Genomic DNA, 27670 nt, shown 5'->3' on the forward strand with positions numbered 1-27670 from the left:
CAAAACTCATGATATGTGATGAATAAAAATATAGCTCCAAGTAAAATTATCGATGGTTGTTAGAAGAAAGAGGGGATGCCTTACGGGGCATCACCAAGCTTAGTTGCCTGGTAGTGTTTGGATATTATATTGGGGTGCCATGGGGTATCCCCAAGCTTAGGTATTTATCACTCCTTATTCCTCCATCCATCGCGATCTCATCACAAACTTGAAAACTTCAATCAAACAAATCTCAACAGAACTTTCGTGAGGTCCGTTAGTATAAGAAAACCAAACTTTACTTTAGGTACTGCTGAAAAACTATTGCAGTTTTCGTTTTTGCATTATACCTAAATATTCTAACTTTACCATGGCTTATACCCCACTATACAAACCATAGAATCATCAAAATAATCACATAACGCAAAGAAAACATAATTTGTCAAAAACAGAAAAGTTTGTATGACTCAAATTTTACACATACTTCCGTAACTCCAAAAATTATGAAACATTAGGAAAACTTAGGGTATTTGTATATATCTACTGTGTAGAAAATTCCCACACGCTTATGTGATTTGTTAGAATATTTCTACTGCACGCAAATATTTCTATTTTCCAACAAGATCAAGTCAACTATTACCCAACATGATCCTAAAGGTTTTTCTTAGCACAAACACTAATTAGAACTTAAAAACACAATCATAATAGAAGAATAATTGTGCAAACACTCAAGAACAGAAAGCAAAAGTGACAAACTAAATTTTATTCATTGGGTTGCCTCCTAACAAGCTCTTTCTTTATAGCCATTAAGATAGGCTTGAGATTTTATTGATGCTCACATGAAATATAGTAGTTGAAACACAAAGAGATCATCATGTAGCATAATACAAACACATTTAAGTATAACATACTTCCTATGCATTGGCATCTCATAAGGAAACAAATTATCAAGACAAGAAATGTCTAACATACGCATGGAAGAAGAAAGAAACAATAACAATCTCAATATGAAGAGAGATAATTTAGTAACACAAATATTTCTATAACCATATTTCCCTCTCTTCATGATCCACATGCATAAAAGTCATGACCTCTCCAAACCCACTTTTATCGAAAAATTCACGAGATATATAATAATCCAAAATAGCGGGATCATTATTACATAAAGCTTACACTCATCCAAACCAACTTTAAATACTATTGCAAACGTTATTATCAATATCATATTCATCATGAGGATTAAGTAAATTTTCAAGATAATAAGAAGCATCACCCGAATCATTATCATTACAGTGAGTAGTGGACATGACAAAATTTCCATCCCCAATCTTGTAGTTTTGCATATTATTAGTATGATTGACATTACTAGAAATTACAATAATATAATTGCAATCATGCTTTTCATTAAAGGAGATATCATGGATCACTTTATAAGTTTCTTCTTTTAACACTTCATTATAGTATTCAGATTCGCAATTTTCAAGCAAAACTTCAAAAACATAATCAAGAGCCCTCAAGTCACTAGAAATTGGTTCAACATAATTAGATGTTTTGAAAAGATTAGCGAGTGGACGAGGACCCATATGTCTTTACTTTTCCTATTTATTTTTCTGTTTTCGATTTTGACATGAAGGCAATAAAAGAAAGCAAGTAGTAAAAAGGCAAACGGAAAGAAGGCAACTACAAAGGAAAATATTTTTGTGAAGTGGGTGGAGAGGAAAATGAGAGGAAAATGGAAAATAATGTAATGGCAAGGAGATGAGAGTTTAAGTGTGGGAACCGGATAGATCTTGTCTTGATGCTCCCCGACAACGCCGCTAGAAATCTTGACTCCCCACTGATTTGCATTGGTTTGCCTTCAAGCTTAAAGGGTGATGTAGCACAGCGATGGCAAGTATTTCCCTCAATTTTGAAACCAAGGTATCAATCCAGTAAGAAGATCCACAAGACTATGTAAGCGATACCTGCACACAAATAACAAATCCTCGCAACCCAGCGTGTGTAGGGGTTGTCAATCCCTTGTGTCTAAAGTAGAAGGATAAATTGATAGATGCAAATAAAGTGATAGCAAATAAAACACAGCAAGGTATTTTTGGGTTTTTAGATAATACAGATCTGAAAATAAAAGAGCAAATAAAATGGAAACATGAGTAGAAAAGTAGAGATTGCAAATAGATGATGTGAAATAGACCCCGGTGCCGTAGGTTTCACTAGTGGCTTCTTTCGAGAAAATAGGAAACGACGGGTAGACAAATTACGGTTGGGCAACTAATAGAAAAGCAAATAATTATGAAGATATCCAAGACAATGATCATGCATATATGCATCACGTCCAAGACAAGTAGACCGACTTCTGCCTGCATATACTTCTATTACTCCACACATTGACCGCTATCCAGCGTGTATCTAGTGTATTAAGTTCATGGAGAAACATAGTAATGATTTAAGAACGATGACATGATGTACACAAGATCTATTCATGTAGGAATAGACTGATCATTTTATCCTTAATAGGAATGATACATGCGTGTCATGTCTCTTTCTATCACTGAGATTCAGCACCGCAAGATCAAACCCATCACTAGTAGAAAATAGGGCTTTGGTTCGGGCCTGGCCAGTCATTAGTCCCGGTTCTTCATGAACCGGGACCCATGGGGGGCATTAGTCCCGGTTCATGAGCCTAGGGGGCGGCCGGGGCCTCGTGGGCATTGGTCCCGGTTCGTGTGGACCCATTTGTCCCAGTTCTAGGCACGAACCGGGACCAATGGGCCGCGCTACTGGCCCACATCCATTGGTACCGGTTCATGCCTTGAACCGGTTTAGAAGGGGGGCTTTAGCCCCGGTTTAAGCCACGAACCGGGACAAATAATTTTCCTATATATACCCATCGCCGCGGTAGAGCACTCTGTTTTTTTCTGGCCGGCGAGGGGAGGGCATTTGGGTGCTCTAGCTTACCTCCTATGCACATGAGGTGTTCGATGAAATGCCCGAGCCACACTAGTTAAGCTTTCTCCTCTCGAAGCTCGACCTCGGAGCTCCATTTTTCCCGAGATTTGTCTAGATTTAGCGGTCTGTCACGCCCCGTCCCCGTTTTCACCGCTGGAGCAGGTCCATGTGTACGTCCGCAATGTCGTGTGCAAGCTCCTCCGCAGATAGTGAGGTAAGTCGATTTGGATTTTCGGTTGACATTGGATTTGGGGATTTCTCATCTAGGGTTTCGCGGGATGGGCCGTAATATGCGCCTTTGTGGCTCGTAGGTGGATGGCTGTGGGATTGTGCAGTTCCAGTCCGAATTTTTCATTCCCAATCCAAGTTTCTACGACCTTGAGGAGCGCTCGAATCACCGTTGCCCGGGGCATGGGCTAATTCCTGCTCGCCGTGTTTCTTGGGGTGGAGCAAGCACGGGAAGAAGGTTTTTGGGTTGTCCACTCGATGTAATTCCTCAAAACATCATTTGGTACTCCGTTTTCATCGATTTATTGCAAAGTAATGAATTTCACCTAATTATGTGTACTATGATTTAACAGCTTCCTGATGAGTCTGATTGGGTTGTTTGGATTGACCCCCCTCCCACTGAGCTAGTGGGGCAAGCTTTTGACGAGCTCCATGGTGGCCTTGAACGTAGTTGGATCAAAGCTAGTAGGATGGAGAAGGTTATGGATCTGAACAATGAAAACAAGAGAATGAAATTGAAGTTATAGAAAAGGAATGAGCTCATGGAAACAATGGGTTTTCTCTTTGTTCTTGGCATCATCATTGTGGCTAGTTTAGTTTCTATTTGATCTAAGCAAACCAATTAAGTGGCAGTGTGTGTGTTATGTTTCTGCTAGTGTGTTGTGTCCTAGATGTAATTCTATCATTTGTGCACTGTTGTGAACTTGAAAAAATGTAATTTTGTGCCCTAGATGTAATGGATATCATGTGTTGTGTTAAAATTGACACCACTGCCAACTTGGAACCTTTTCAGAGTTCATTTCAAATGTTTTTCAATTTTATGGTCTTATAGCTCAAAATAATCAGTAAATGCAAGAAAAATAACAAATGATGTCAGAAAGGGTTGTAAATTGTTGATGTGGCTTTGAATGGTGCATTTTGAACACAGAAAAACTATGGAGTTCAAATAAGTTCAAAAAAATGAAATCCCTTTGTAACAGACGAGTTTCCGAATGAAACCCTAATATTTCGAAAGAGATTGTCCGTTTTGTACACGAAGTGCATCCAGTTTTTGCCGTAACCCTCTCAACTTTCTCGCACATGCTATGTGGGTGAAATGATGATACAATGCCAACTTGGAACCTTTTCAGAGTTCATTTCAAATGCTTTCCAATTTCATGGTCTTCTAGCTCAAAATAATCAGTAAATGCATGGAAAATAACAAATGAAGTCAGAAAGGGTTGTAAATTGATGATGTGGCTTTGAATGGTGCATTTTGAACACAGAAAAACTATGGAGTTCAAATAAGTTCCAAAAAAAATGAAATCCCTTTGTAACAGACGAGTTTCCGTATGAAACCCTGATACTTCGAAAGAGATTGTCCGTTTTGTACACGAAGTGCATCCAGTTTTTGCCGTAACCCTCTCAACTTTCTCGCACATGCTATGTGGGTGAAATGATGATACCATGCCAACTTGGAACCTTTTTAGAGTTCATTTCAAATGCTTTTCAATTTCATGGTCTTATAGCTCAAAATAATCAGTAAATGCATGAAAAATAACAAATGAAGTCGGAAAGGGTTGTAAATTGATGATGTGGCTTTGAATGGTGCATTTTGAACACAGAAAAACTATGGAGTTCAAATAAGTTCAAAAAATGAAATCCCTTTGTAACACATGAGTTTCCGTATGAAACCATGATACTTCGAAAGAGATTGTCCGTTTTGTACACGAAGTGCATCCAGTTTTTGCCGTAACCCTCTCAACTTTCTCGCACATGCTATGTGGGTGAAATGATGATACCATGCCAACTTGGAACCTTTTCAGAGTTCATTTCAAATGATTTTCAATTTCATGGTATTATAGCTCAAAATAATCAGTAAATGCATGAAAAATAACAAATGAAGTTAGAAAGAGTTGTAAATTGATGATGTGGCTTTGAATGGTGCATCTTGAACACAAAAAACAATGGAGTTCAAATAAGTTCAAAAAAATGAAATCCCTTTGTAACAGACGAGTTTCCGTATGAAACCCTGATACTTCCAAAGAGATTGTCCGCTTTGTACACGAAGTGCATCCAGTTTTTTCCGTAACCCTCTCAGCGGGTGAAATGATGATACCATGCCAACTTGGAACCTTTTCAAAGTTCATTTCAAATGCTTTCCAATTTCATGGTCTTATAGCTCAAAATAATCAGTAAGTGCATGAAACATAACAAATGAAGTGAGAAAGGATTGTAAATTGTTGATGTGGCTTTGAATGGTGCATTTTGAACACATAAAAACTCATGGCTTTCGGGGAGCAGAGCAGCAATCACAGCACCTCGCTCGTGACTCTATGTATGTATAACCTTCCTCCTTGGATGTGCATGAAGCGAAGTTCATTATGATGCCAGTTCTCATCCAAGGACCTAAGCAACCCGGCAACAACATTGATGTGTACCTAAGGCCATTAGTTGAAGAACTTTTACAGCTGTGAAATGGAAACGGTGTATGTGCGTGAGATGAGCACAAACAGGAGGAATTCTAAATGCTTCCGGCCAACGTGTAGGTGAGCACTGCGCTTCTCCCTTCATCGTCTCTACACTCAGGGCTTATAAACCGCTCCGAGTGCCTCTCGCTTGGCGAGGTGGGACTAAAAAACAACTGCAGAAAGAATCAACCAAAAAACTCTTTTACCAGTTCATGCCACGAACCGATACTAAACGGTGCTCGTGGGGCCCCAGCCTTAAAACCTGTACCAAATAAAATGCCTTTGTAACAGCCTTAGTACTGGTACTAAAGGAATCAACTAAAAAGCTTTTATAAACATCTAGTATTATTGAAACTAAAATTATATAGAATTTTGTTACAAACTTTAATAGCAAAAAGAATTATCATAAAAAAATAAGTAATTAGAACTTTGTTCGAAACATTAAAAGCAAAAAAGAATTATCATACAAGAAAATAAATAAGTAATTAGAATTTTGTTACAAACTTTACTAGCAAAAAGAATTATCGTAAAAGAAAATAAATAAGTAATTAGAAACAAAAAAGAAAGCAAAAAACAAGAAAAAAAATTTAGAAACACTGCCACCTACAGGGCCACCACGGCCTGCATACGACTAGAAACCCATTACTAGGGCCAGGATGTAGGCCCGCAGTAGGCCCAATAGGCCCACAAGCACAGAGAGTGATTTTAGGCCCGTAAGCCTGCAGTAGAGAGGAGCTCGAAGTGGTTGGTTAGGCAAGGCTTATAAACCACTCCGAGCCCCTCTCGGCTAGCGAGGTGGGACTAAACATAGCACCACACCGTGCAAGGCCTTTGGTCCCGGTTGGTGGCACCAACCGGGACTAAAGGGAGGCATTGGTACCGGTTGGTGCCCCCAACCGTGACCAAAGGCCTCTCCTTCCCGCCCTTTGGGCTGCTGAAAAGAGACCTTTGGTCCCAGTTTGTGCCACCAACCGGGACTAAAGGTGGGGCTATATTAGCGACAGTTTAGAAATTTTGATCTCTCCCCCTCTCTCCATTCGATCCCGACGCCGCCAGGCTGCCCGTCCGGCTCCGCCTCGCCGTCGCCGTCGTCGCCTCGCGCCGCCCCGACGCCGTCGCCGCCCCGCGCCCCGTGCCCCACGACACCGCCGGCCCCTACCCGTCGCCGCCCCGCCCCGGCCCGCACCAGACCTCACCGTCGACCGCCGCCGCGCCGCCCCGCCCCACGCCGCACCTCGCAGTCGCCGTCCCCGACACCGTCGCCGTGAGCAAAGATTTTTTTTCTGTTAAAAGATTTTTCTTGGTGATATTATTGTTGAATATGCATGTTTGTATGTTCATATATATATGCAAAGATCGAATATGTCAAATTTTTATGATTTTTTTCTGTTCATAGAATTTTTATGATTTTTTCTGTTCATAGAATTTTTATGATTTTTTCTGTTGTAATTTTGTTCATAGAATTTAAATGATTTTTTTGTTCATAGTATTTTCTTTTTCAATTTATGTATATGTTCATATTGTGTATGTATAGGAAAATTGTGCATGATCAAAGTCATTTATGAATATGTTCATATTTAGAATAGAGGAAAAAGGAAAAAATAAGAAGAGAAAGTGTTTAATATAATTAGTTAGAAAAATAATAGAACTATAGTTAAACTAGTTTATTTTTAGTAAGTACTACTTTATTTTATTTATAGTAAGTACTTCATATATAGTTGAACTAGCTAGTTGATTTAGTAAACTACTTTATTTTACTATATATAGAAGTAGTTTGTTTTTAGTAAGTACTACTTTATTTATTTATAGTAAGTGCTTAGTAGTTGAACTAGTTGATTTAATTAATAAAACTACTTTATTTAACTATATATAGAAGTAGTTCCCGCATCGACGTCGACTTATTATTATATATAATCGTGACACCTTTATTTAACTATGTATGATGATGATTAATTAGTAGGACTTGTTGTTATATATGATGATGCACGATGCGAGCATGAAGAGTTATTATATATAGATGTTCAATTCTTTCGATATATATAGTGTGTCACGATTATATTGTTGTTTACACACATTTACCACATTAAAACAGGAAATGTCTGACGATGGATATTGCGAGTGTGAATATTGCGGTGACTCTCGGGATATGTGCGACATGCCTCACCTGTGAGACGATAGGTTCTTCAGCATGAAGCTTGACGAGAACGGCGATATGTACCTCCCTTGCGATGCAAGAAGATATGTGTTGGAGAGGCTCGGTTTCGAAGACCACGAGAGAATTGAGACGAGGAGCGCTAAGCTGAGGACTATACATGGTCACACATTTGTTATCCAAGTATTTAATTCAGTTTTTCAAACAGAATTTGGGTGCCCAAAGTGGGAAGATCTTTGCAAGGCATATGGATTTCAGAAGGGAATGGAAATCACCTTCGATCTTCGTCCTGAAGATAATATGCCAGACAACATCGACATTTGGGTGGTTGTCGATGATATGCTTCCTGTTTTACCTCCATGTGAGTTTCTCAACCATATTTGTCAAGTAATTTGCATTTATATTTATAAATAGTTGGTGTACTCAACCTGTATACCTCTCGCAATTTACATGTCATGTGGTGTTCATCGTCTATTAAAACTTTGGCCACACGTTGCAGGTTTTGGGCCATAGTTATAATTATATCATGTTGCATGTTGTACAAACAACAGCAACAACCCAAATTGTCCTTTGAATGATCGTAGCACATGTGGTCGTTTTGAATGGTTTATATAATGCCCACATCTTGTGGACAATTACAAATTTCGAAGTATTTTTGAAACATTAAATTATTACAAAATTTGGGTCGTTGTCGATGATATGCTTCCTGTTTTACCTCCATGTGAAGTAATTTGCATTTATATTTAGAAATAGTTGGTGTTCATCTATATACTAAATTTGTTAAATTATAATGTACAGCTTATTTCGTTGCTTCGACTGAATTACGAAAATTAATTGACACGACACACTACACGTATGGATCACATCTAACTTGGGAGGAGAAGGATGATCTTCTCCACTTTCTTGTTACTGGTGTTCTGGCTTCTAGGGATACCTTCCCGTATCATTTTGGAATTGGCCAAAATTATTCATTTTACATGCCACCAGTGCAGAGGTTGAGTCCAGATGACATTCACCAAAATGTCTTGGTAAGAGTTTCCTAATTAAGTACGCTCCACTATTGCATAAATGATGTTGATCACATTGCTAACTAGGTTATTATTATGTTCTTCAACAGCAACTGCCACATGATGTAGTGCCTCCGTTAATGGACCCGGAAAGTCAAATGAGAATTAGAAGCCCGCTGAGGGCTGAGTTCTATGCTCCATACTTGATTAACTTCAAATCAAGATAAAAAGACTCCAAATTGAAGCATGGAGAGAAATAAAGAAGGTTCGCAAGCCACAAGCTGGAGACCGTTGGATCTCTGTGATTCATCATGGAGCCATAGGTCTTATTCTGTTTTATGACATTATATCTAAGAGCGAGGACTAGGTCTTATGAGAGACAAGTTATTCTAGTTTATATTATTACTTGACATGATCGATTAATTAGGATGCATGATGCATATGATGACTATATATATATTATGATGTTTCTCTGTTTTATTTTATGTGTATCATATGATAACTTGGTATATGATTAACTTGATGATGAGTTGTTAGATGATCGATTAGAATACTATTGCCATTCGACGAAAATGATAAGAAATGATATAGTGTAAAAAAGATGCATATATGTGCATGTAACTCGTGTCTACATTTTGTAAATATGTTCGACAAAGCACGACGGATGACCAAGCACGGAGATATATAAGAGAGGACACTTTTCTCTATTAGCTAGCTAATAAAAACTTAAATTAACTGCTAAACCAGCCCCTCTAAAAAAAACCTTAGCTCCAGCCAAGTGCTGACGCGTGGATGCCTTTTGGTCCCGGTTGGTGTCATCAACCGGGACTAAAGGCCCCCCTGCCTGGCCTGGTCACAGCGGCCACGTGGAGGCCCATCTGTCCCGGTTCGTGTAAGAACCGGGACTAAAGGCAAAGGGCATTAGGAACGACATTTTTGTCCCGGTTCGGAAACCGGGACAGAAGGTCCTTATGAACCGGGACAAAAGGCCCTTTTTCTACTAGTGCATCATAAAGCACCTCTTCCCATTGCAAGATAAAAGATCAAGTTGGCCAGACAAAAACCAAATATCAGAGAAGAAATATGAGGCTATAATAATCAAGAATGGATGTAACTTCATAGATCTGATCATAAACTCACAATTCATCGAATCCCAACAAACAAACCACAAAAGAATGAGTTGCATCAAATGGATCTCCAAGAGACCGTTGTATTGAGAAACAAAACGAGAGAAAAAGCCATCTAGCTACTTCTTACGGACCCGTAGGTCTGATATGTACTCCTCACACATCATCGAAGGAGCACCAACGAGGATGATGAACCCCTCCGTGATCGTGTTCCTCTCCAGAATGGGCTCTAGGTTGTATTTTATGGCTTCTGGGACTTGTGGCGGCTGAAATGATTTTTTGTCGACTCTTCTATGGTTTCTGGAAAATGAGGGTATTTATAGACCTCACTCGTGGTGGAGGAGGCACCCGAGGCCCCCACTATTCACCACGTCGTGCCAGGGGCCCTAGGCGTGTCCTGGTGCCTAATGGGCTGTGTGGGCCTCCTCTGGTGATCATCCTTGGTCCCCAAGTTTCCTTCTGGTCCAAAATAAATCTCCAAAAAATTTCGTGACATTTGGACTTCATCTGGTATTGATTTTCCGCAAAGTAAAAAATAGCAAAAAACAACAACCGGCACTGGGCACTAGGTCAATAGGCTAGTCCCAAAAAATGACATAAAGTTGCTATAAAATGATCATAAAACATCCAAGAATGATAATATAACAGCATGGAGCAATAAAAAATTATCGATGCGTTGGAGACGTATTAGTGGTTCACGAAGTGTCCATTCATCATGATTCTTCAATATATTAGTCAATAATTCGTTAGCTTGTTCAAGAGTTCGTTCCTTAAAAACACAAGCAGCACAACCATCTAGGTGGTCCCTAGAAGCAACAGTAAGTCCATTATAAAATATATTAAGTATTTCATTCTTCTTAAGAGGATGATCAGGCAAAGCACTAATTAATTGGTGAAGCCTCCCCCAAGCTTGTGGGAGACTACCTTCTTCAATTTGCACAAAGCTAAATATTTCCTGCAAGGCAACTTGTTTCTTATGTGCAGGAAAGTATTTTTTAGAGATGTAATAAATCATATCCTGGGGACTACACACACAATGAGGAGCAAGATTATTGTACCAAATCTTAGCATCACCCTTTAATGAGAACGGAAATAATTTGATAATATAGTAGTAGCGATTTTTCTCATCATGAGTAAATAGGGTGGGTATATCATTTAACTTAGTGAGATCTGGCACAATAGTTTCATTTTCATAGCCATGAAAAGGATCAGATTCAACCAATGTAATTATCTCTGGGTCGACAGAGGATTCATAATCCTTATCGGTAACAAAGATAGGTGAAGTAGCAAACTTTGGATCATATTTCATTCTAGCATTTAAGGATTTTTATTTCAACTTGCATAGTAGTTTCTTAAGATATTCTGTATCATCACAAGCAAGAAAGCCTTTCGATATTTCTTCATCCAGAACATAACCTCAGGTACTTCAGACATTTCAGTTCTAGGATAGTCATGTCTAAAAGGTGTTTCAATATTTTCACATTCAAGGACATCAGTTTCAGCATACACAATTTGTTTAGCTCTAGCAAGTTGTTCATCAAGAAATTCACCTAGTGGCATAGTATCATCAAGCAAGGTACTAGCAGCATTCATAGAAGAGATAGCATCATCAATAACTTGCAACATATCAAGATTAATACCATGTAGTGGTGGTGTTGCAAATCTATTCAAAACAGAGGGTGAATCAAGTGTAGAGCTAGATGACAGTTCCTTACCTCCCCTCGTCATAGACGGAACGATCTTGGTTCTTGTATGTTTCAGATTCTTCATAGTGATCAATAAATAGATATCCCAAGTGACTCAGCAAATATAGCTATGCTCCCCGGCAACAGCGCCTCAAAACGTTCTTGATAACCCACTAGTATATGGGATCATGATAGTTTTGGAGGGTAGAGTATTGAACCCAAATTTATAGATTCGACACAATGGGAGCCAAAGAATATTTGCAGTTATTAGCAGCTGAGTTGTCAATTCAACCACAATTGGAGATTTAGTATTTGCAGCACAGTGATCAGTAGCATAATAATATTATAGCTTTGATAGCAGTGGTAACAGTAGCAATAGTAACAATAACATAGATAGCAGTTTTGTAGGAGTTGTAACGGTAGTATCAACAATAGTAACTTAGCAAGAAAAATATGTGGAAAACTCATAGGCACTAGATCTGTGATATAGCTGGATGATATTCATAAAGTATCAGTCATAACATAGGGCGACACGGAACTAGCTCCCGTTCCTTGATGTACTATAGGCATGTGTTTCATAAATAGTCATACGTGCTTATGGAAAAGAACTTGCATGACATATTTTGTCCTACCCTCCCGTGGCAGCGGGGTCCGTAAGGAAACTAAGGAATATTAAGGCCTGCTTTTAATAGAGAACTGAAACAATGCATTAACAGTTAATGAATACATTGACTCCTCATACTACGGTAATCACCTGAAAGAATCACAATTATTATCACTTTGGGGTATGCGGATCCTAACACGTAATAGGTGCATATGACATGCAAGATCGGATCAAGAACATATATATAATGGTGAAAACATAAACGGTTCAGATCTGAAATCATGGAACTTGGGCCCTGGTGACAAGCCTTAAGCATGGAAAGTCATAGCAACTTCAAGCTCCGAACATAGTGGATACTAGGGATAAAGCCCTAACAAAATTAACTCGATTACATGATAAATCTCATCGAACTCCTCACCGACCAGCAAGCCTATGAAAGGATTACTCACTCCTGGTGGGGAGCATCATGGAATTGGCGACGAAGAAGGGTTGGTGATGACGGAGAGTGAAGATGCCCCTCTTCGAAGCCCCAAACGGACTCCATATCTAGCCTCCCGATGAAAACAGGAGGTGGCGGCGGCTCCGTATCGTGAAACGTGATGAAACGTCCTCTCTTATTTTTTCTCCAAAAATTGTATTTTATAGTGCTGGAGTTAGGGTCAGTGGCGCCTCGAGGGCCCCACTACTCAGCAGGCCATGCCAAGGGGGGGGGGTACCCTGGTGTCTAGTGGGCACCTAGGCCCCCCCCCTCTCGAGTGGGTCTTGGTTCCAGTATTTTTCTTTTATTCACAAAAATTCTCCAAAAAGTTTTATCGAATTCCGAGAACTTTTATTTCTGCACAAAAACAACACCATGGTATCTGCTGAAAACAATGTCAGTCCGAGATAGATTCATTCAAATCATGCAAATTAGAGTCCAAAACAAGATCAAAAGCGTTAGGAAAAGTAGATACGATGGAGACGTATCAGATTGCTTCTACCCTGTACACCATAAAAAAGGTGTTTATCCTGTTGATCGGTTCGGGTTGGTGCGCAGGCCCCAAAATACGTAGTCAAGCTCCTCCACCAATGGCAGTCACATTCTTTCAGAGTACGGACCGGTCGAGGTTTGATACCACTCATAGTAAGACTGTTGGCCCATTCGACTTGTCCATTTGTGTGTGGGTGATATACTGAGGCGTAATCAAGCTTGATGTCCATGTTAGTGCACGAGTCCTTTACCTCCTGGGCTGTGAAATTGGATCCGTTACTATTCTATGGGACACTATAACAATGGACCACACTAGATATAAAGTCGACAACCGGTCCAGACTTAGTTGAAGTTACTGGTTTTTCTTCAATCCACTTGGTGAATTTGTCGACCATGACAACTAGATATTTATTTTTCTTGGTCCCCACTTTAAGTGGTCCGATCATGTCCAGCTCCAGGCTGCAAAAGGCCGGATGATTGGTATCACCCGAAGGACCGTTGGGGCTTGTGTCTTTGATTTGCAAAGAGATCACAACCAACACAATGTGGACGAGTGTGTGGGCATTAGCGCGAGCAGGGCCCAAAAGAATCCGGCTCGAAAGGCCTTTCTTACCATGGACCTAGATGATGCGTGTTCGACACTCATGCGTGCATGTATATCGGACATAAGCTGCTTTCCTTCTTCTTCTTCGGATATGCACCGTTAGAGGACTCCGGTGGTGCTTTTCTTGTATGGTTCACCCTCATGGACCTTGTAGGACTTGGATCGGCGAATTATTTTTCCTGCCTCGGTCTGGTCATCGGGGAGTTCTTGGCGGAGAAGATAGGCGAGGAAGGGCTCGGTCCATGGCACGACTACTGCCATGACTTTGTAAGCCAAAGGAGTTTCTTCAAGTGTCGAACCGCTGATGATTTGTTCATCTCGTTCAATGACAAGAGGCATGGTCTGTTCTGGTTCATTGGCTCCAGCTTCCTTGTCCTCGTCCTCCCATACCATGGATGTCTTGAAAGGTTGCTCCAAAAGGTGTTTTGAGGGACGGGGTCGCGCTTGGCACCCATGAAGGCGAGGATGGCAGCGACTTGATTGTTGTCTCTAGAGACAAGGTGGAATTCTAATGCTTCGAACCATGCAGATATTTTGTGGATGCCATTTCTATATGCCGCCATCTTTGGGTTTCAGCGTTGAATTTGCCGTTGATTTGAGAGATGGCGAGGTTAGAGTCTCCCCGTACTTCGAGTCATTGTACGCCCATTGATGTGGCCATCTGAAGTCCATGGAACAGAGCCTCATATTCGGCCGCATTATTAGGATCAGTGTACATTAATTACAATACATACCGGATGTAAGTATAACTCCAGCCCCTAGTCTGGCAAGCATCTTGGATCCTTCAAAGTACATCTTCCAATGGGAGTATGTATTGTACTCTCTGGGGAGCTCAACCTCCGTCCATTCAGCGAGAAAATCAGCTAATACCTGAGATTTAATAGCTCAAGATGGTTTGTACGCAATTTTAAAAGGGAGGATCTCAATGGCCAATTTGGTTGTGCGGCCATTGGCATCTCTCTTGTTAATTATTTCATTCGGTGGCACCTCGTATGCCACCGTGACCAAACACACTTGAATGTAGTGTGGGAGTTTTCGAGATGCCATGCATACTGCATAGGCTATCTTCTTGTAATGCGGATACCTAGATTTGCATGGGATGAGCACTTCTAACACCTAGTAGGCTAGCCTCTGCACCCGGAACTTGTGACCCTCAGCCTCTTGTTCGACAGCGAGAACCGCACTGACCACTTGGTTTGTGGCCGAGATGTACAACACCATTGGTTCACCTATGTTGGGCATTGATAGTATAGGATTACCAACCAATAACATTTTAATTTCTTCCAATGCAATCGTTGCTTCATGAAGGCTGGAGATAAAGCGGCTTAAAGCCGCCATGCAACCCTCAAGTTTTTGAACGTGCTTCAACTATGTAGGGATCGCTAGTTGGGATAATGCTCGGATTGCCCTATATTCCTCTATGGGAGATGATAAATCCGAGCAGTTTACCAATGGGAACCCCAAAGAAGCATTTTTCCGGATTGAGCCGTATATTGTAAGCCCGTAAATTATCAAGGGTTTGTCGGAGGTCGTCCACTAGCTGGCTGACATGCTTGGTATTGATGAGCACTTCCTCGACATATGCCTCAACCGTTTTGCCTGTTTGATTTTCTAGGCATTTTTGAATCATGCGTTGGTATGTGGTGCGTGCTATTTTTAACCCGAAGGGCATTGTGTTGAAGAAGAATGGCTCTTAAGGGGTGATGAAGGCGGTTGCGGCTTGGTCTGAATCCTTCATTTTGATTTGACGGTATCCGGAGTAGGCATCGAGGAAGCACCGTGAGTCGTGTCCGGCGGTGTCATCGATGATCTAGTCTATGCGGGGTAAGGCAAAGGTATCCTTAGGGCAAGCCTTATTTAGGTCTTTGAAATTGATGCACAACCACCGAGATTTGTCTTTCTTGGGGACCATGATTAGATTTTCCAACCACTCGTGGTGTTTGATTTCTCGGATGAATCCGACTTCAAGTAGTTTTGCTAGTTCTTCACCCATAGGTTGACGCTTAGGTTCAGAAAATCGGCGTAACGCATGTTTGACCGGCTTGAAGCCTATGATTATGTTTAGACTATGATCCTCTAGTCTTCATGGGATTCCTGGCATATCTGAAGGGTGCCAAGAAAATACGTCCCAGTTTTCGTGCAAGAATGTGCGCAGTGCTTCGTTAGTTGTGGGGTCCAACTGAGATACAATAGACCATCTTTTGTTGGGGTCCGTTGGATGCACCTGAAATTTGATGATTTCATCTGCTCGTTTGAAGTATGTGCATTTGGACCGCTTATGAGGATTACATCATCCCTATCTACCATTGAGTGGAGTGTGGTTAATCCCTTTGCCGTGAGAGTCTCGAACAGTGCCTCGAGGGTGAGTGATGATGTTTTGTTTTTAGCCCAAAGAGCTCTGTCCGGGTCAGTCATAATTCAGATCACGCCATTAGGCCCTGGAATTTTGAGCTCCATATACTCGTAATATGGTATGGCATGAAATCTTGTGAAGGTGTGATGTCTACGCACGCTTCTATTCTTGTAGACTATGTTGGTGTTCGAAATATGCCCTAGAGGCAATGATAAATAGTTGTTATTATATTTCCTGTTTAAAGATAATCATTTATTATCCATGCTATAATTGTATTGAATGAAAACGTAGATACATGTGTGGATACATAGACAAAACAATGTCCCTAGCAAGCCTCTAGTTGGCTAGCCAGTTGATCAAGGATAGTCAAGGTATTCTGACTATGTGCAAGTGTTGTTGCTTGATAACTGGATCACATTATTAGGACAATCATGTGATGGACTAGACCCAAACTATAAACGTAGCATATTGATCGTGTCATTTTATTTCTATTGTTTTCTACGTGTCAAGTATTTATTCCTATGACCATGAGATCATATAACTCACTGGCATCGGAGGAATACCTTGTGTGCATCAAACGTCACAACGTAACTGGGTGACTATAAAGGTGTTTTACAGGTATCTCCGAAGGTGTCCATTGAGTTAGTATGGATCAAGACTGGGATTTGTCACTCCGTGTGACGGAGAGGTATCTCGGCGCCCACTCGGTAATACAACATCAAACACAAGCCTTGCAAGCAATGTGGCTAAGTGTAAGTCATGGGATCTTGTATTACGGAACGAGTAAAGAGACTTGTCGGTAACGAGATTGAAATAGGTATGCGGATAATGACGATCGAATCTCGGGCAAGTAACATACCGAAGGACAAAGGGAATGACATACGAGATTATATGAATCCTTGACACTAAGGTTCAACCAATAACATCTTGGGAGAATATGTAGGATCCAATATGGGCATCCAGGTCCCGCTATTGGATATTGACCGAGGAGTGCCTCGAGGCATGTCTACATAGTTCTCGAACCCACAGGGTGTGCACACTTAAGTTTCGGCGATGTTTTAGTATAGTTGAGTTATATGTGTGGTTACCGAATTTTTTCAGAGTCCCGGATGAGATCACGGACGTCACGAGGGTTTCCGGAATGGTCCAGAAACAAAGATTGATATATAGGATAGTTTCATTTGGTCACTGGAAAGTTTCACGCAATTCCGGTAGTATACTAGGAGTGACGAATGGGTTCCAGGAGTTCACCAGGAGGGGCCCACCCACCCGGGAGTGATCCCAAGGCAGTAGCATGGCGACACAAGTCCTTAGTGGGCTGGTGGAGTCAGCCCAAGGAGCCCATGGCGCCACATAAGAAAATACCAAAGGAAAGTAAAAGAAAAAAGGGAAAGAGGGAGGTGGGAAGGAAGGGGAGGACTCCTCCTTCCCAAATCAAATTGGAGGAGGAGTCCTCCTCCTCCCTTGGCCGGCGGACCCTTGAGGCCTTGTGACTCAAGGCTAGCCCTCCCCCTCCCTCCTATATATATTGGTGGTTTAGGGCTTATTTGAGAGACAACTTTGCCACGTACAACTCAAACCTATACCACGTAGTTTTACCTCTAGATCGGATTTCCGCGGAGCTTGGGCGGAGCCCTGCACGAGTACATCATCACCACCACCGGAGCGCCATCACGCTGCCAGAGAACTCATCTACTTCTCCGTCTTGCTTGCTGGATCAAGAAGGCCGAGATCATCGTCAAGCTGTATGTGTGCTGAACGCGGAGGTGTCGTCCGTTCGGCGCTAGATCGGAACGGATCGTGGGAAGGATCGCGGGACGGTTCGTGGGATGGTTCGAGGGACATGAAGACGTTCCACTACATCAACCTCGTTTCTGAAAGCTTCCTGCTATGCGATCTACAAGGGTACGTAGATCCAAATCTCCACTCGTAGATGGACATCACCATGATAGGTCTTCATGTGCGTAGGAAATTTTTTGTTTCCCATGGAACATTCCCCATCAGTGGTATCAGTGCTAGGTTCATGCGTAGATGTTATCTCGCGTAGAACACAAAAGGTTTTGTGGACGGTGATGTTCAATTTTCTGCCCTCCTTAGTCTTTTCTCGATTCAGCGGTATTGTTGGATTGAAGCGGTCCGGACCGACATAACTCGTACGCTTACGAGAGATTGGTTTCATCGATTGACATGCAACCTCGTTGCATAAAGATGACTGGCGGGTGCGTGTTTCTTCAACTTAAGTTGAATTGGTTTTGACCGAGGCGGTCCTTGGAGAGGTTAAATAGCAATTTGCACATCTTCGTTGTGGTTTTTGCGTAAGTAAGATGCGATTATACTAGATACCCATAACAGCCACGTAAAACATGCAACAACAAATTAGAGGACGTCTAACTTGTTTTTGCAGGGTATGCTTGTGATATGATATGGCCAATGATGTGAGGTGATATATTGGATGTATGAGATGATCATGTTGTAATAGTTAATATCGACTTGCACGTCGATGCTACGGCAAGCGGCAGGAGCCATACAGTTGTCTTTAAACTAACGTTTGTGTTTGCAGATGCGTTTACTATATTGCTAGGTCGTACCTTTAGTAGTAATAGCATAAGTAGCACGACAACCTCGATGGCGACACATTGATGGAGATCATGATGATGGAGATCATGGTGTGGCGCCGGTGACAAGAAGATCATGTCGGTGCTTTAGTGATGGAGATCAAGAAGCACAAGATGATTATGAATTGCATGTGATGTTAATCCTTTTATGCACCTTATTTTTCTTAGAACGACGGTAGCATTATAAGGTGATCTCTCACTATAATTTCGAGACCAAATTGTGTTCTCCCCGATTGTGCACCGTTGCTACAGTTCGTCGTTTCGAGACTCCACGTGATGATCGGGTGTGATAGACTCAACGTTCACATACAACAGGTGCAAAACAGTTGCACATGCGAAACACTCGCGTTAAGCTTGACGAGCCTAGCATGTGTAGACATGGCCTGAGAACACATGAGACCGAATGGTCGAGCATGAATCGTATAGTTGATATGATTAGCATAGAGATGCTTACCACTGAAACTATTCTCAACTCACGTGATGATTGGACTTGAGTTAGTGAATTTGGATCATGTACCACTCAAATGACTAGAGAGATGTACTTTTTGAGTGGGAGTTTAGCAAGTAATTTGATCGGTTAAACTCTAATTATCTTGAACATAGTCAAAGTCCACTTTGAAATATTTGTGTTGTAGATCAATGGATCACGCAACAGTCACCCTGAATTTTAATACGTTCCTAGAGAAAGCTAAGTTGAAAGATGATGGAAGCAACTTTGTAGACTGGGCTCGTAATCTTAAATTGCTTCTGCAAGCTGGGAAAAAGGATTATGTACTTAATGCTGCGCTAGGAGATGAACCACCCGCTACGGCTGACCAAGATGTTAAGAACGCTTGGTTAACACGTAACGAGGACTACTCAGTAGTTCAATGTGCAGTCTTGTATGGCTTAGAGCCGGGAATTCAACGTCGCTTTGAGCGTCATGGAGCATATGAGATGTTCCGGGAATTGAAATTTATCTTTCAAAAGAACGCCTGGATCGAGAGGTATGAGACCTCCGATAAATTCTATATTTGCAAGATGGAGGAGAATTCGTCTGTCAGTGAACATGTGCTCAAAATGTCTGGGTACTCAAACAGTCTAGCTGAGCTGGGGATTGAACTCCCGCAAGAGGCTATCACTGACAAAATTCTTCAATCACTGCCACCAAGCTACAAGAGCTTTGTGTTGAACTATAACATGCAAGGGATGAACAAGTTACCCGGCGAGTTATTCGCGATGCTGAAAGTCGCGGAGTCAGAACTTCGGAAAGAGCATCAAGTGTTGATGGTCAATAAGACCACTGGATTCAAGAGAAACGGAAAAGGCAAGAAGGGTAACTCCAAGAAGAGCGGCATGGCTGTTTCCAATCTGACAAAGAAACCCAAGGCTGGGCCTAAGCCTGAAACAGAGTGTTATTATTACAAGGGACTGGGTCACTGCAATCACATCTGCCCCAAGTATCTGGTTGATAAGAAGGCGGCCGAGGAAAAATCAGGTATATTCGATATACATGTTATTGATGTGTACTTAACCATCTCTCATCGTAGTACTGGGTATTTGATACTGGTTCTGTTGCTCATATTTGCAACTCGAAACAGGAACTGCGGAATAAGCGAAGGCTGGCGAAGGATGAAGTGACGATGTGCGTGGAAAATGGTTCCAAGGTTGATGCAATCGCCGTCGTCACAGTTTCATTTCAGTTATCATCAGGATTAGTTATGAACTTACATAATTGTTATTTAGTGCATGCGTTAAGCATGAACATTATATCTGGATCTTGTTCATTGCGAGACGGTTACTCGTTTATGTCAGAGAATAATGGTTGTTCTATTTCTATGAGTAATATCTTTTATGGTCATGCACCCAATGTGAGAGGATTGTTCATATTGAATCTTGATAGCGATGATACACATATACATAACATTGAGACCAAAAGAGTAAGAGTTAACAATGATAGCACCATGTTTTTGTGGCACTACCGCTTAGGTCATATTGGTGTAAAGCGCATGAAGAAACTCCATTCCGATGGACTTTTGGAGTCACTTGACTTTGATTCACTTGACACATCCGAACCATGCCTCATGGGCAAGATGACTAAGACTCCGTTCTTCGAAACAATGGAGCATGCAAGTGACTTGTTGGAAATCATACATACCGATGTGTGTGGTCCGATGAGTGTGGAGGCGCACGGCGGATATCGTTATATTCTCACCTTCACTGACGATTTGAGTAGATATGGTTATATCTACTTGATGAAGCACAAGTCTGAAACGTTTGAGAAGTTCAAGCAATTTCAGAGTGAAGTTGAAAATCATTGAAACAAGAAGATCAAGTTCCTACGGTCTGATCGTGGGGGTAAATATCTGAGTTTCAAGTTTGGTGCTCACTTAATACAATGTGGAATTGTTTCACAATCGACACCGCATGGAACACCACAACGTAATGGTGTGTCCGAACGTCATAATCGTACTTTGTTAGAAATGGTGCGATCTATGATGTCTCTTACCGATTTGCCGTTATCGTTTTGGGGTTATGCATTAGAGACAGTTGCATTCACTTTAAATAGGGCACCATCAAAATCCGTTGAGATGACACCATACGAACTTTGGTATGGCAAAAGACCGAAGTTGTCGTTTCTTAAAGTTTGGGGATGTGATGCTTGATACTTTCATTTTGCATCATGCTTTCATGTTGATATTTATTGCTTTTTGGGCTGTTATATTACTTGTGGTACCATATTTATGCCTTTTCTCTCTTATTTTGCAAGGATTAATTGAAGAGGGAGAATTCAGGAGCTGGAATTCTGGACTAGAAAAGGAGAAAATCCTAGTCCACTATTCTGCACATCTCCAAATGCCCAGAAAATTTACATGGATTTTTTCTGGAATATATTAAAAATACTGGGCGAAAGAACTACCGGAGGGGGGCCACCAGGGCCCCACAAGTCCCCACTCCGCCACCACCCCCCTGGTGGCAGTGGGCAAGCTTGTGGGCTGCCTGAAGGCCCACTAACCCCCCTCTCTTGCTATATGAAGCGTCCTGGTGTGGAAAAAAAAAATCAACCGGGAGCTTTTTCATGGTTTCGCCGCCGCCATGAGGCGGAACTTGAGCAGATCCAATCTAGAGCTCCAGCAGGACGATCCTACCAGGGAAACTTCCCTCCCGGATGGGGAAATCGTCGCCATCATCATCACCAACACTCCTCTCGTCGGAGGGGAGGCATCTTCATCAACATCTTCATCAGCACCATCTCCTCTCCAATCCCTAGTTCATCTCTTGTAACCAATCTTCGTCTCGCAACTCCGATTGGTACTTGTAAGGTTGCTAGTAGTGTTGATTACTCTTTCTAGTTGATGCTAGTTGGATTACTTGGTGGAAGAGTTTATGTTCAGATCCGTGATGCTATTCATTACACCTCTGATCATGATTATGATTATGCTTTGCGAGTAGTTACTTTTGTTCCTCAGGACATGGGATAAGTCATGCTGATAATAGTCATGTGAATTTGATATTCGTTCGGTATTTTGATATGATGTATGTTATCTTTTCCTCTAGTGGTGTTGTGTGAACGTCGACTACATAACACTTCACCATGTTTGGGCCTAGAGGAAGGCATTGGGAAGTAGTAAGTAGATGATGGGTTGCTCGAGTGATAGAAGCTTAAACCCAAGTCTATGCGTTGCTTTGTGACGGGCTGATTTGGATCCACTAGTTTAATGCTATGGTTAGACTTTGTCTTAATTCTTCTTTTGTTGTTGCGAATGGACTAGACCCAAACTATGAATGTAGCATATTGATCGTGTCGTTTTATTTCTATTGTTTTCTGCGTGTCAAGTATTTATTCCTATGACCATGAGATCATATAACTCACTGTCACCGGAGGAATACCTTATGTGCATCAAACGTCACAACGTAACTGGGTGACTATAAAGGTGTTTTACAGGTATCTCCGAAGGTGTCCATTGAGTTAGTATGGATCAAGACTGGGATTTGTCACTCCGTGTGACAGAGAGGTATCTTGGCGCCCACTCGATAATACAACATCAAACACAAGCCTTGCAAGCAATGTGGCTAAGTGTAAGTCATGGGATCTTGTATTACGGAACGAGTAAAGAGACTTGTCGGTAACGAGATTGAAATAGGTATGCGGATACTGACGATCGAATCTCGGGCAAGTAACATACCGAAGGACAAAGGGAATGACATACGGGATTATATGAATCCTTGACACTAAGGTTCAACCAATAACATCTTGGGAGAATATGTAGGATCCAATATGGGCATCCATGTCCCGCTATTGGATATTGACCGAGGAGTGCCTCGGGGCATGTCTACATAGTTCTCGAACCCGCAGGGTCTGCACACTTAAGTTTCGGCGATGATTTAGTATAGTTGAGTTATATGTGTGGTTACCGAATATTTTTCGGAGTCCCGGATGAGATCACGGACGTCACGAGGGTTTCTAGAATGGTCCAGAAACAAAGATTGATATATAGGATGGTTTCATTTGGTCACCGGAAAGTTTCACGCAATTCCGGTAGTGTACCAGGTGTGACGAATGGGTTCCGGGAGTTCACCAGGAGGGGCCCACCCACCCGGGAGTGATCCCAAGGCACTGGCATGGCGCCACAAGTCCTTAGTGGGCTGGTGGAGTCAGCCCAAGGGGCCCATGGCGCTACATAAGAAAATACCAAAGGAAAGTAAAAGAAAAAGGGAAAGAGGGAGGTGGGAAGGAAGGGGAGGACTCCTCTTTCCCAAATCGAATTGGAGGAGGAGTCCTCCTCCTCCCTTGGCTGGGGGACCCTTGAGGCCTTGTGACTCAAGGCTAGCCCTCCCCCTCCCTCCTATATATATTAGTGGTTTAGGGCTGATTTGAGACACAACTTTGCCATGTGCAAATCAACCCTATACCACGTAGTTTTACCTCTAGATCGGATTTCCGCGGAGCTTGGGCGGAGCCCTGCAGGAGTAGATCATCACCACCACCGGAGCGCCATCACACTGCTGGAGAACTCATCTACTTCTCCGTCTTGCTTGCTGGATCAAGAAGGCCGAGATCATCGTCGAGTTGTACGTCTGCTGAACGCGGAGGTGTCATCCGTTCGGCGCTAGATCGGAACGGATCGTGGGAAGGATCGCGGGACGGTTCGTGGGATGGTTCGAGGGACGTGAAGACGTTCCATAACATCAACCACGTTTCCTAACGCTTCCTGCTGTGCGATCTACAAGGGTACGTATATCCAAATGTCCACTCGTAGATGGACATCACCATGATAGGTCTTCGTGTGCGTTGGAATTTTTTTGTTTCCCATGCAACATTCCCCATCAGTGGTATCAGTGCAAGGTTCATGCCTAGATGTTATCTCGCGTAGAACACAAAAGGTTTTGTGGACGGTGATGTTCGATTTGCTGCCCTCCTTAGTCTTTTCTCGATTCAACGGTATTGTTGGATTTTAGCGGTCCGGACCAACATAACTCGTACACTTACGAGAGACTGGTTTCATCGATTCACATGCAACCTCGTTGCATAAAGATGACTGGCGGGTGCGTGTTTCTTCAACTTTAGTTGAATTGGTTTTGACCGAGGCGGTCCTTGGAGAGGTTAAATAGCAATTTGCACACCTCCGTTGTGGTTTTTGCGTAAGTAAGATGCGATCATACTAGATACCCATAGCAGCCACGTAAAACATGCAACAACAAATTAGAGGACGTCTAACTTGTTTTTGCAGGGTATGCTTGTGATATGATATGGCCAATGATGTGAGGTGATATATTGGATGTATGAGATGATCATGTTGTAATAGTTAATATCGACTTGCACGTCGATGTTACTGCAACCGACAGGAGCCATAGGGTTGTCTTTAAACTAACTTTTGTGTTTGCAGATGCGTTTACTATATTGCTAGGTCGTGGCTTTAGTAGTAATAGCATAAGTAGCACGACAACCTCGATGGCGACACATTGATGGAGATCATGATGATGGAGATCATGGTGTGGCACCGGTGACAAGAAGATCATGTTGGTGCTTTGGTGATGGAGATCAAGAAGCACAAGATGATTATGAATTGCATGTGATGTTAATCCTTTTATGCACCTTATTTTGCTTAGAACGACGGTAGCATTATAAGGTGATCTCTCACTAAAATTTCGAGACCAAATTGTGTTCTCCCCGATTGTGCACCGTTGCTACAGTTCGTCGTTTCGAGACTCCACGTGATGATCGGGTGTGATAGACTCAACGTTCACATACAACAGGTGCAAAACAGTTGCACATGCGGAACACTCGGGTTAAGCTTGATGAGCCTAGCATGTGCATACATGGCCTCGGAACACATGAGACCGAAAGGTCGAGCATGAATCGTATAGTTGATCTGATTAGCATAGAGATGCTTACCACTGAAACTATTCTCAACTCACGTGATGATCGGACTTCAGTTCGTGAATTTGGATCATGTACCACTCAAATGACTAGAGAGATGTACTTTTTGAGTGGGAGTTTAGCAAGTAATTTGATCAGTTAAACTCTAATTATCTTGAACATAGTCTAAGTCCACTTTGAAATATTTGTGTTGTAGATCAATGGATCACGCAACAGTCACCCTGAATTTTAATACGTTCCTAGAGAAAGCTAAGTTGAAAGATGATGGAAGCAACTTCGTAGACTCGGCTCGTAATCTTAAATTGCTCCTGCAAGATGGGAAGAAGGATTATGTCCTTAATGCTGCGCTAGGAGATGAACCACCCGCTACGGCTGACCAAGATGTTAAGAACGCTTGGTTAACACGTAACGAGGACTACTCAGTAGTTCAATGTGCAGTCTTGTATGGCTTAGAGCCGGGAATTCAACGTCGCTTTGAGCGTCATGGAGCATATGAGATGTTCCGGGAATTGAAATTTATCTTTCAAAAGAACGCCTGGATCGAGAGGTATGAGACCTCCGATAAATTCTATATTTGCAAGATGGAGGAGAATTCGTCTGTCAGTGAACATGTGCTCAAAATGTCTGGGTACTCAAACAGTCTAGCTGAGCTGGGGAATGAACTCTCGCAAGAGGCTATCACTGACAGAATTCTTCAATCACTGCCACCAAGCTACAAGAGCTTTGTGTTGAACTATAACATTCAAGGGATGAACAAGTCACCCGGCGAGTTATTTGCGATGCTGAAAGTCGCGGAGTCAGAACTCCGGAAAGAGCATCAAGTGTTGATGGTCAATAAGACCAATGGTTTCAAGAGAAACGGAAAAGGCAAGAAGGGTAACTCCAAGAAGAGCGGCAAGCGTGTTGCCAATCTGACGAAGAAACCCAAGGCTGGGCCTAACCCTGAAACAGAGTGTTATTATTACAAGGGACTGGGTCACTGGAATCACATCTGCCCCAAGTATCTGGTTGATAAGAAGGCGGCCGAGGAAAAATCAGGTATATTCGATATACATGTTATTGATGTGTACTTAACCATCTCTCATAGTAGTGCCTGGGTATTTGATACTAGTTCTGTTGCTCATATTTGCAACTCGAAAGAGGAACTGCGGAATAAGCGAAGGCTGGCGAAGGATGAAGTGACGATGTGCGTGGAAAATGGTTCCAAGGTTGATGCAATCGCCGTCGTCATAGTTTCACTTCAGTTACCATCAGGCTTAGTTATGAACTTACATAATTGTTATTTAGTGCATGCGTTAAGCATGAACATTATATCTGGATCTTGTTTATTGCGAGACGGTTACTCGTTTAAGTCAGAGAATAATGGTTGTTCTATTTCTATGAGTAATATCTTTTATGGTCATGCACCCAATGTGAGAGGATTGTTCATATTGAATCTTGATAGTGATGATACACATATACATAACCTTGAGACCAAAAGAGTTAGAGTTAACAATGATAGCACCATGTTTTTGTGGCACTACTGCTTAGGTCATATTGGTGTAAAGCGCATGAAGAAACTCCATTCCGATGGACTTTTGGAGTCACTTGACTTTGATTCACTTGACACGTGCGAACCATGCCTCATGGGCAAGATGACTAAGACTCCGTTCTTAGGAACAATGGAGCATGCAAGTGACTTGTTGGAAATCATACATACCGATGTGTGCGGTCCGATGAGTGTGGAGGCGCGCGGCGGATATCGTTATTTTCTCACCTTCACTGAAGATTTGAGTAGATATGGTTATGTATACTTGATGAAGCACAAGTCTGAAACGTTTGAGAAGTTCAAGTAATTTCATAGTGAAGTTGAAAATCATCGAAACAAGAAAATCAAGTTCCTACGGTTTGATCGTGGGGGTGAATATCTGATTTTCAAGTTTGGTGCTCACTTAATACAATGTGTAATTGCTTCACAATCGACACCGCATGGAACACCACAGCGTAATGGTGTGTCCGAACGTCATAATCGTACTTTGTGAGAAATGGTGCGATCTATGATGTCTCTTACCGATTTGTCGTTATCGTTTTGGGGTTATGCATTAGAGACAGTTGCATTCACTTTAAATAGGGCACCATCAAAATCCGTTGAGACGACACCATACGAACTTTGGTATGGCAAAAGACCGAAGTTGTCGTTTCTTAAAGTTTGGGGATGTGATGCTTGATACGTCCATTTTGAATCATGCTTTCATGTTGATATTTATAGCTTTTTGGGCTGTTATACTACTTGTGGTACCATATTTATGCCTTTCCTCTCTTATTTTGCAAGGATTATTTGAAGAGGGAGAATTCAGGAGCTGGAATTCTGGAAAGGAGCAAATCCTAGTCCACTATTCTGCACATCTCCAAATGCCGTGAAAATTTACGTGGATTTTTTCTGGAATATATTAAAAATACTGGGCGAAAGAACTACTGGAGGGGGGCCACCAGGGCCCCACAAGCCCCCACTCCGCCACCACCCCCTGGTAGTAGTGGGCAAGCTTGTGGGCTGCCTGAAGGCCCACTAGCCCCCCTCTTTTGCTATATGAAGCGTCCTGGTGTGGAAAA

Source organism: Hordeum vulgare, chromosome 7H, assembly GCF_904849725.1.
Source record: "Hordeum vulgare subsp. vulgare chromosome 7H, MorexV3_pseudomolecules_assembly, whole genome shotgun sequence".
In the NCBI taxonomy this organism is placed as follows: Eukaryota; Viridiplantae; Streptophyta; class Magnoliopsida; order Poales; family Poaceae; genus Hordeum; species Hordeum vulgare.